Raw genomic sequence first — 8,760 nt, 5'->3', positions numbered from 1 at the left:
CATACATGGCAGGTTTCATATACACGGCAAGAGAGGAGACACAGCTCCAAAAATAGATGATGCCCTTCTAAGAATGTATTTGCACTTCTCTGTTTAACACCCCCCCTCAATCTGGACGGTGTGCAACTAAGTTCAGATTGCGCCGAAGATGACTGAAGGCAGTGACCGGCAATGGTTTTGTCATGATGTCGGCTATCTGGTCTTTGGAGGATATGAACCAAACCTCCAGTTGTCGAGAGGCAACACGCTCCCGGACAAAATGATAATCCACTTCCGCATGTTTCGTGCGCCGATGGAAGATAGGATTGGCTGATAGGTAGGTGGCACCGATGTTATCGCACCATAAGCTCGGGGCCCGAAGTTGAGAGATCCCAAGTTCTCGCAGCAAGACTTGGATCCATATCAATTCAGCAGTAGCATTGGCGACCGCTTTGTATTCGGCTTCCGTACTTGAACGGGAAACCGTTGGTTGTTTGCGGGAACTCCAGGAAATAAGGTTGCCGCCAAAGAAGATGGTGTATCCGCCTGTGCTACGCCGATCATCGGGATTGCCAGCCCAATCCGCATCCGAAAAAGCACTGAGTAATGAGGACTCGTTCTTGGTAATGCATAGGCCCAAATCTGAGGTGCATGGAGATAACGCAAGATGCGTTTTACTGCAGCCCAGTGAACCGTTGTCGGTGCCGAGAGAAATTGACATACACGGTTGACACAAAATGATATATCCGGGCAGGTCAAGGATAAGTACTGAAGTGCTCCAACAACACTGCGATATCTTGTGGCGTCTTCAGCTGAAAGTGGGTCGCCACTCTTTAAGAACAACTTGTCAGTAGGAAGCATAGGAGTAGAGACAACATTGGAGGAGGCCATGTTGGTGCGCTTCAGAAGGTCTTGCATATATTTGTGTTGTGTCAAGATAAGTCCTGTGGAGGTGTGATGCACTTCAATACCTAGGAAGTAGCTAAGAGGACCAAGGTCTTTGACCGCAAACTCGGCTTCAAGTTGAGCAAGAAGACGATCTGTGGCCGATGAGGAAGAGCTGACAATAATAATGTCATCCACATAGATGAGAATGTACATCTGAATTCCACCTTTATGAAAGATGAATAGCGAAACATCAGCCTTAGAAGCATAGAACCCCAACTGTAAGAGTTTGCCACTGAGACGAGAAAACCAGGCCCGTGGGGCCTGCTTGAGGCCATATAATGATTTGTCCAGCTTGCAAATATAAGTGGGGTGATCCGAGTCAACAAATCCAGGTGGCTGCTTCATATAAACATCCTCATGAAGATGACCATGGAGGAATGCATTCTGAATATCAATCTGTCGAAGAGACCAACCACGGGAGACTGCGAGAGATAATAGAACTCGAATGGTTGTAGGTTTTACCACTGGACTGAATGTATCATCATAGTCGACACCATACTGTTGTTTGAAGCCCTTGGCAACTAAGCGTGCTTTATAATGGTCAATGGAGCCATCAGCTTTGTGCTTCAACTTAAATATCCACTTACAGTCAATGACATTGAGGCCAGCACGCGGAGGAACTAGATGCCAGGTCTTGTTCTTGACAAGAGCTTGAAATTCATCATTCATTGCTGACCGCCAAAGTGGATGTGCTTTGGCAGTAGTATAAGAGGTTGGTTCGGCATCAGAATTGCGGACTGCTGAATATGTGACGGTGCCATCTGTGCGGACTTTGGGTTGCTTGATGTTGTGACTCAATCGCGTGCCGTACCGATGGGCGGGAGCGTCTGGCTCGCGTGCAGCTGGTTGGTGGGCTGGTACAGGCCAGACTGGAGACAGCGCTGGTGTCGATGCCCGAGACGCAGGAGACAGGCCAGCAGATGATTGCCCAGCTGGAGTCGATGTCGGGGCCGTAGGAGACACGGGCGCAAGCGGAGGCTGGGATTGGGCACGCGGGGTGGAGGGCGGAGAGCCCGAGGCCACCTGGTCCACGCGGTGCGCCGAATCCGCTGCGCCTGCGTCGATTTCGGCGGGGAATGCTGGCACCGATCCCGATGGCGATTCGGTTGGCAGGCTCCCGAGATTGTCTGCATGCAGAGAAGCTGCAGCCACATGGTTAACAGGAAATATATGCATGGGGTTAGTGTTCAAATTAAAACTGCTACGATCTGGTTGAGTGGTTGAGTTGATTTGTGATTGCTCAACGTTGGATAAAGGACTGGTGGCAAAGGGAAATTTTGATTCATCAAAGACAACATCACGTGAAATATAAACACGTCCGCAGTCCAAATCAAGGCATTTGTATCCTTTATGATGCGCACTATACCCAAGAAACACACAAGCTTTAGATCGAAAAGATAGTTTGTGTTGATTGTAAGGTCTCAAATTTGGCCAACATGCACAACCAAAGATGCGAAGCATGGTATAATTGGGTGGTGTTTTGAATAAACGTTCTAGGGGACACAAATTATCAATAACACGTGTGGGCAAACGGTTAATGAGATATGCAGCAGTGACAAAAGCTTCGTCCCAAAATTTGATTGGCATTTTCAACAATATGGCGATGTTTGCGTTCGGCCGAGCCATTTTGTTGATGTGTGTGCGGACAAGACACATGGTGAGCAATGCCAAGGGAACGAAAAAATTGATTGTGAAGTTTTTGATACTCCCCTCCCCAATCAGATTGGACACATTTAATTTTAGTATCAAGGAGTCGTTCTACATGGGCTTGAAATTGCAAGAAAATGTGCTGGACTTCAGTTCTATCTTTCATCAAGTAAACCCATGTGAATTTGCTGTAATCGTCAATAAAGCTTATGTAATATTTGTAACCACCAACAGATTTCGGGGCAGGACCCCAAACATCCGAAAAGATAAGTTGTAAGGGTGATGTAGAACGATGAATGGCATTATTGTATGGAAGTTGGTGGCTCTTGCCTAATTGGCAAGCATTACAAATGGTTTGACTCGACTCCTTGACACAGGGAAGATTATTCAAACTTAAAATAGACCAAACGACTTGGGTAGATGGGTGGCCGAACCGAGCATGCCACTGATCCGGAGATGCCTTGACGTTGATGAGGGCTTGTTTGAAGATTTCAATATCGGAGGATTTAATGGGATAGAGACCGGACTCACATCTTCCTTCCAGAAGCACTTGTTTCGTTGCTTGGTCCTTTATGAGAAAATGATAAGGATGAAATTCAAAAAAGACATGGTTATCATGAGAGAGTTTATGAACGGAAAGAAGATGTTTAGAAATATTAGGAACATGGAGAACATTTTCTAAAGCAAGGGGTCTAGTAGCAGTATTAATTGAACAAGAACCAATATGCATAATTTTCAAACCTGCCCCATTGCCAACTTGAACGGTTTCACCACCATGATATTGCTCACGCAGGACGAGGCGATCCAGATCACTCGTGATGTGATCGGTAGCCCCGGTGTCAGTGTACCAGTTGGGGTCGATCTTGTAGGACGTCGTGGTGGCCGTGGCAGCGAACGGTTGCTCCTCCTGATAGGACTCGTTCATGCGGTACCAGCATTTGACGGCCGTGTGTCCTTCACGACCACAGATCTGGCATGTCGGGCGCTTGGATCGATCATAGCTCGAGGACGAAGAGGATCCACGGCCGCGCCCCGGGAAGGATGGAGCACCGCGTCCACGGCCGCGTCCAGGCGGACCAGCGCGACCGCGCCCACGTTGCGGGCCGCCGCGCCCGGCAAAATTGGCGGAGGCGCCCACGTTGAGGCGCGTCTCGGCCTGGTTCTGCAGTATGCGTGCCTCAAACGCCAAGAAATACGAGTAGACATCATCGAGGGAGAGGGCCTCGCTCTTGGTGGTCATAGACGTGACAAACGGATCGTAATCCGAGCCAAGACCAGCCAAGAGGTATGCAATGACTTCAACATCCCGAAGGGGAGCATCAGCAGCAGCGAGCTCGGAGGCAAGACTCTTGATTTTGCGGAAGTAGTCAACAGCCGAGAGATCTCGCTTCTTCGTAGTAGCAAGATCAATGCGCACCTGAACGGCGCGGGCGCGCGTGGCGGAGGAGAACATTCGTTTCAGAATGTCCCAGGCTTCTTTGGAGCTTGTGGCAGACACCACATCAAGGAGAAGATCTTCAGACATTGAGGAGAGAAGACCACTAAGAAGTTGCTGATCTTGATCATACCACCGGTCGTATGCCGGATTGGGCACGAGCTCGGCGCCTGCTGCTGTGGAAGAGGCAACGTTCTGAGGCGGTGCGGTGATGGATCCATCAATGTAACCCATGAGTTCGGCACTCCTCAGATACGGGAGTAGTTGGGCACGCCATAGCATATAATTGGATTTGCCGAGACGAATTGTAACGGCATGATGTATTGGGATTGGAGCAAAGGTAGAAGAAGATGTAGTGCTGGAAATGGCGGAGGAGGAGGTGATGGAGGAAGAAGAAGACGTGGTAGACATTGTCGAAGAAAAGTTTATGGCTCTATTACCATGTTAGCATGAATGGCGCTGCCTGCCCTCTATGGGACAGATCCTTTCATATATATAGATGTTTGACATACATGGCAGGTTTCATATACACGGCAAGAGAGGAGACACAGCTCCAAAAATAGATGATGCCCTTCTAAGAATGTATTTGCACTTCTATGTTTAACACATTGCTGGACACACTTTCGATCAAGTGTTCCTGTATTTGGAAACCACAAGAATAAGCTGGTTAATGGAATCAAATGCTTAAGAGAGCGAATTGAAAACTCTAACAGCAAGAAGAAATAAGCCATGATGCATCAAGGTGATGGCATTTGCTCTAATAGGACAGAAGGGAAATGGAACCTTACTGCATATTTCCTACTACTACTTGGAAGTTAAACTAAAACAAAGAAAAATAAGCACCTTGAAAGGCAATTGCTTGCAACTACTAGCCATCGAGCATACTCACGCCGGGTACACAAGTCACCAGCTCGAGCATTGGGCTCGATCACCTTCAAAAAGAGCAATAATTTATCAGGGAGTAACATATGGCTCAAAAGGTTGCCCGTCTAACAAACAGCTCCATTTAGCATTTTACGTCATGCAAATGAGATGGGACTTTCTACAGAGAAGATCTAGCACATGATGCAACATACAACGTTATACTTATCTACAATGCAAATGGAAGTCAATGTTAAGGCTCCAAACCTCAGAGAAGCCAACAACATTGGTTCAGGGCTAAATAGAGCTTTTATGTATCTACATAACATCCTAGAATTATCTACATGGTAAAGAAATAATTGAGAGATCAAAACTGCTACGACAAGAATCCTCATTGAGTCTAGTGACAGCGGATTCATAAAAGATACCTTTAGAATTTGAAGAGCAGCTAATGCATTTTCCTAGGTAGGGTCAACTGTTGCTGGGATCACGATCTGCTCAGCGGGGACCTGTGAAGCAGTGGATTCCAGAGAGGGGGCGAGAATTCCAGCAGAAGAGAAAGATTGGTCAGCTGCTGTGAGCTTGAATAACTCGTTTTGGTTTTCTAATTCATTTTCCCGGTCATTTAGATCCGCTGCCAAAGTTTCCTCCCCCATTCCTGGCTTATTGAGCTCCGTAGCTAAATCATTCAAGCCAAGTGGAAGCCAGCATCTGATCAGCACTTTCATATTCTATATGATCAGGCAATCTGGATGACGAAGTTTCATTTTTGTTATAAATTTCTGGATGCTGCTCAACACCATTGTCCTTTGGATGAGATGCAGCCTCAACTGCACTGTCTGAGATTTCCTGGATAGGCACAGCATCATCTGAATCGAGCACCATTGTATCTGATGTTATAGTTTGATCCAGATGCTGGCTATCTGGCAAAGTCATTTTGGAATCTAATGTTTCTTCCACGTTAGGAGTTCCCCCAGAGGGGCCTGCACCATCAAGTTCACTTGACAATTGAAAAGCAACTTTTGCAGATTCAGCTGAGTCGGACCTTCAGTACCAACTGACGCGATCAGATTGCCAAAGTCAAACAGATGGGCTTCTTCAGTGACAACGTATTTCTCATCGTTTTGCAACGGACGCCCTGTTTCATGTTCAGATTCTCCCCCAAGTATCTCATTTGTTTCTAGATGCGTTGGGAATTCATCTGTGCCTTCTTCATTATCGGGGCAGTTGCTTGGTAAGATTACCTGAGCATCTTTGACACCACTCTCTTCACAAGAATCACCAGAGTAAACTTCCGTGGCAGCACTATCTCTTGACGAGGTTTGCACTCGCGCCCTTGTTCCTGCATAGAGAACCCACAGCAATCGACAAATTGAGCAGAATAGGATGTTTAACGTGATTTTCCCTTGTTGGAGATGGAAACACAGCACGCATTACTAGATAGAGCTAGTAGGAAGCAAAAGAAGAGAAGATGGTAAGAGAAGCGTGCATACCATTTGCATAGATGTTGCTTCTGATAGAGACTGCAGCAAAGGTAAGGCCAGCAACGAAGAAAAATCCAGCAAGTCCAACTCCTAGAAGCCCTGAGGATGAAGATGAACTACCATCAAAGTGTCATTAGTACTCCAAGGGAAGGGAAGGGAAGGGAATGGAAGGAAAGAATTGCCATTAGCACTGGATTCCCTGCCCTTAATAATTTGGCCCCAGCATGCAGGGCCAGAGATTTGAAGAAAAGAAATGATAAAGGGAACCAAATGAAATGAACCCAATGTACAACTAATTAATTAAGAAGAAAAAATTGATGGGGAGGGGGGCTGGGTCACCTCCTCTGGCTCCCCACCCTAAAGATTGAGGAGCCTTGTGATTGTCGTCCTCCGTGGCTTGGTCGGAGAGCCGGCAAAGAGTCCTCCGGAGGACGAGGGTGTGGCTTAGAGGCGGAGGCGCACGAGCGATAGGAGGAGGTGGACACGGGCGGGGCCCAGGCAACGGAGCTGGAGGCAGAAGGCCGAGCTAGGGGAGGCGATGCTACTGGCAGCGGCCAACCTCTTGCTCTCTTACCTGCTTCGACTCGACTCGCCTTCTCTCTTTTTCTCACCTTGCCTCACCTGGCCTGGCCTGAGAGGAAGAGGAGGATGACGAGGAGGTGGATTGATGGTGGTGAGGTGAGGGATGACTCACTTAGATCGACTCCAACAACTACCGTAAACTCCAACCGCATCCCTGTGCCGACCGGATACAGACTCCAGTAGTGCTACAGTGCCACTATAGTGAAGTCGCTCGGAGAGAGTAGATGTAAATTTGCGAGAGGGGAGACAACTGTATCACTTTTCAAAGAGAATGTCTGGGTATAAAGAGATGACGAGAGTAATAGAAGATAAGGAATAGTGTAGCTACTGGAGATAGAAAAAATAAGAGATACTGTAATAGTATTATAGAAGATGAATTTTTAAAATATCTACCGGAGATGGTCTAACTACTACTATGACAGCCTCCCTTCCTGCTCTTCACTCCATCTCAGGGTTGTGCGGTCCGGTCGAGGGAGGACAGACTCAGCCCAGCCCATCTTAAACTTTCAGGCCCAACTCGTCCAGCCCCCAGCATTTTTTTTACCTCGAACCGATGCATGAATGCATGCACAGATGATATCCATCCCCATTCCCATCCCATCCAGGCAAGGTGAAGTGTGAAGGTGATTCATCATCCATCGTATAGATCCCCTGTTCTTCCAATCATCTCCTCCTCTGTCCTTTGAATCTGAAGCTGCCAGCCATATCCCTTACGTCGGTTGATTCGATCGAAACAGATATCCTCCATGCATGGTTGCATGGTCCGTGCTTGTCATCTGTGAAGAACAAGCAAGCTAGGGGATTCAATTAGCCATTTAGGATATAATACTTCTTTAATTGCTATTTTTATCCATTTTTCCCAGCAACCAAATTCATTCCATTCGCTGCGGCATGCATAATGCAGATCGGTCGAGGAGGTGATGTGAATTCCTTTTCTGTCTGGGATTATTGAGATACGATCGACGACATGAGATGATGAAAGATACCTTGGCCTTGGAGATGGAGCTGCGATCCATGGTGCTGTGCTCCCTGCTCCTTGTGGCTCTGCTCTACAGCTTCACCTGGTTGGCCAGCTTCCTCGCCGCCTCGTCGCCGGTGCTGCTCCTCACCGCCTTCCTCCTCGGCGTCGTCCTCGTCCATAGCGACCCACCCGACGACGTGCCACTTGCACCAGAGGATCACAACCACCGCCACATCTACAAAAAGATCCGCCACCTCACCGGAGGCAGCTCCTCCTCCGAAGACGTCTCGGGCTCGGACCATGAGTCGTCGGGCTCGGGCAACGTCAGCAGCATGGAGGACATGGAGGAGGACCACCTCGTCGACAAAGAGGAGGTTGTGAAGACGGCGGTGGCGTGGACGGCGGAGGACGAGCACAGCATCCAGAGCATCGGGACGCTGGAGCTGGAGAGGGACGCTAGGCTGGAGAAGCTCATGTCCAGGCGCAGCCTCCACCGCCACCATGTCCAATGGGACAAGGAGAGGAACCTCATCGACCTCGACGTCCACATCCCCGCCGTGTTGGCGCCCAGGAAGAACCCCTTCGACCTCCTCCACGGCGACTTCCCCAGCTCCGCCCCGTCGTCCCTGCTTCGCAACCCCTTCGATAGCTGCAGTGACGTCCAAGGAGGTCATCCGGATCAGGAGGAGAGCGAGAGGAACGCGGAGGCGATGTTGAGACGGCACGAGAGCTTCACGGCCGGTGCGGCGCCTTTTGTCCGGCCGTCGTGCCGCTTCAGGCCCTACTTTGTCGCCGACGACAAGCCAATCCTGGAGGGAGGCGGCGGGGAAGCTTGCAGCGACAACTCCAACTCCTCCTCCTCC

General features: G+C 48.8%; 1 non-coding gene and 1 pseudogene across 1 annotated transcript; both read right to left on the bottom strand.

Annotated features, from left to right (window-relative positions):
• Window positions 1–7,952, bottom strand: part of LOC133910847 (uncharacterized) — an 8,446-nt pseudogene extending 494 nt beyond the window's left edge.
• LOC133913907 (small nucleolar RNA Z247) lies at window positions 3,750–3,889 on the bottom strand. The gene has a single exon (XR_009909142.1). It is a non-coding gene; the product is annotated as a small nucleolar RNA Z247 (small nucleolar RNA).
• Window positions 7,953–8,760: the final 808 nt, after the last annotated feature.

This window comes from Phragmites australis, chromosome 3 (assembly GCF_958298935.1).
Source record: "Phragmites australis chromosome 3, lpPhrAust1.1, whole genome shotgun sequence".
In the NCBI taxonomy this organism is placed as follows: domain Eukaryota; kingdom Viridiplantae; phylum Streptophyta; class Magnoliopsida; order Poales; family Poaceae; genus Phragmites; species Phragmites australis.
This window is presented reverse-complemented; position numbering and strand designations above follow the sequence as displayed.